Source organism: Lytechinus pictus, chromosome 12 (assembly GCF_037042905.1).
Source record: "Lytechinus pictus isolate F3 Inbred chromosome 12, Lp3.0, whole genome shotgun sequence".
NCBI lineage: Eukaryota > Metazoa > Echinodermata > Echinoidea > Temnopleuroida > Toxopneustidae > Lytechinus > Lytechinus pictus.
In genome coordinates, this window is record NC_087256.1 from 9409601 (window position 1) to 9411150 (window position 1550).

Genomic DNA, 1550 nt, shown 5'->3' on the forward strand with positions numbered 1-1550 from the left:
CCATTTTTCATCAAATTTGATTTTTTTGGTCTCAATGTATAGACTTCTTGTCGTTCTGATGATACCAAAGAAAGGTTAAAATTCCCTTTAAAAAGTGGACAAAAATGGCAAAGAAAAATCTCTTTTATTCAAAATGGGTTACATCCATTTCAGCTTGTTTGCAAAAGGGGGTTAGATCCACAAAGGTAATTTTTTTGAAAGAAAATAAAATATAAAGGCAGGTAGATTTCTTTTATACACAATTTTATTTGCACATGGTAGGGTAGTTTATCGTGACAATTTATTTTCGCATAAGAATATTGCAATATGGGATAATAAAAAAAATTCTCTGAATGGTATAAACCCTTATTTTCGTTTTCGGATTAACGAACCTTCGAAATAACGCCACAAATGTTCGAATTAACGAACCCTTTTTCTTTTTCGGATTAACGAACATCGAGGTATAGGCAATTTACGTGTTTCGGAATTAGGAACCTTCGGAATAAAGAACCTTCGAAATTACGAACCTTCGGAATTACGAAGTGTAACCGTTAATTTCTTACCAATTTGTTGTATAACATGTCCGAACAACTTTCCTGGATTAATTTGATTGGCTGAGATCGAGGAGAATTGTTACTTTGAAACTGTCGAATAATTTAGTGTTTCATTATTCACTATCAAAATAAATGGCGTAAGCAGAACATGCATGCTATACGGTGGGGGGGGGGGGGGTAATGAATAGTGGCAGGAATGCGAAGCGAGCGCGTGACAATTTTAGATTGTCATCATAGATTTAAGCATTATTTCTAGAAATAATTTCGTATTAAACTCTTTTCCATTTCCTTTCCTTCGTTTTCTTTCTTTTTTCTCGGTCATTGAACATGTCATTTGGAACCCTGCTCACCCCAACCTATGATTACCATGAAAATATTTAATAAGATCGTGAGTGCGATGAATTACAGAACTGTCCTTTAAAATAAAAATGTTAACGTAAAAAGGTTTAAGATAAATCAATTAAGCACACCGTCGTTTCACTTAACAATACATATGTATTTTTAGAATTACCATGCAGCTTTTCCCCCTACTCCAAAAACAACGCTGTAGACAGCAATTTTACTTGATCATTCTGTTTTATTCATAAATACGATAAACATACGTTATTTGGTCATTTTGAAGGAATTACCATGTTAGCCATGGCTAGCATTCGGTCAATATCAAAATATAGTGAATTTACTCCAGAATCACTTACTAACTACACTTGAGTACACCAACATAATTTATACCATTTAAATTGGCGTTTGCTCTTAAAGGTCAAGTCCACCCAAGAAAAATGTTGATTTGCATAAATAGAGAAAAATCAAACTAGCATAACACTGAATAATTTATCAAAATTGGATGTAAAATAAGAAAGTTATGACAATTTAAAATTTCGCTCATTTTTCACAAAACAAGGATATGCACAACCCGGTGACATGCAAATGAGACAGTCGTTGATGTCCCCCACTAACTATTTATTTTTGTTTTTTGTTGTTTGAATTATACAGTATCTGTTTTTTTTTTTTTTTTTTTTT

The 1550-nt window shown here is 32.6% G+C and overlaps 1 protein-coding gene across 1 annotated transcript in view; it reads left to right on the forward strand.

Moving 5' to 3' along the window:
* Window positions 1–1550, forward strand: part of LOC129273275 (aqualysin-1-like) — an 80675-nt gene that overhangs the window by 19384 nt on the left and 59741 nt on the right. The window lies entirely within an intron of this gene.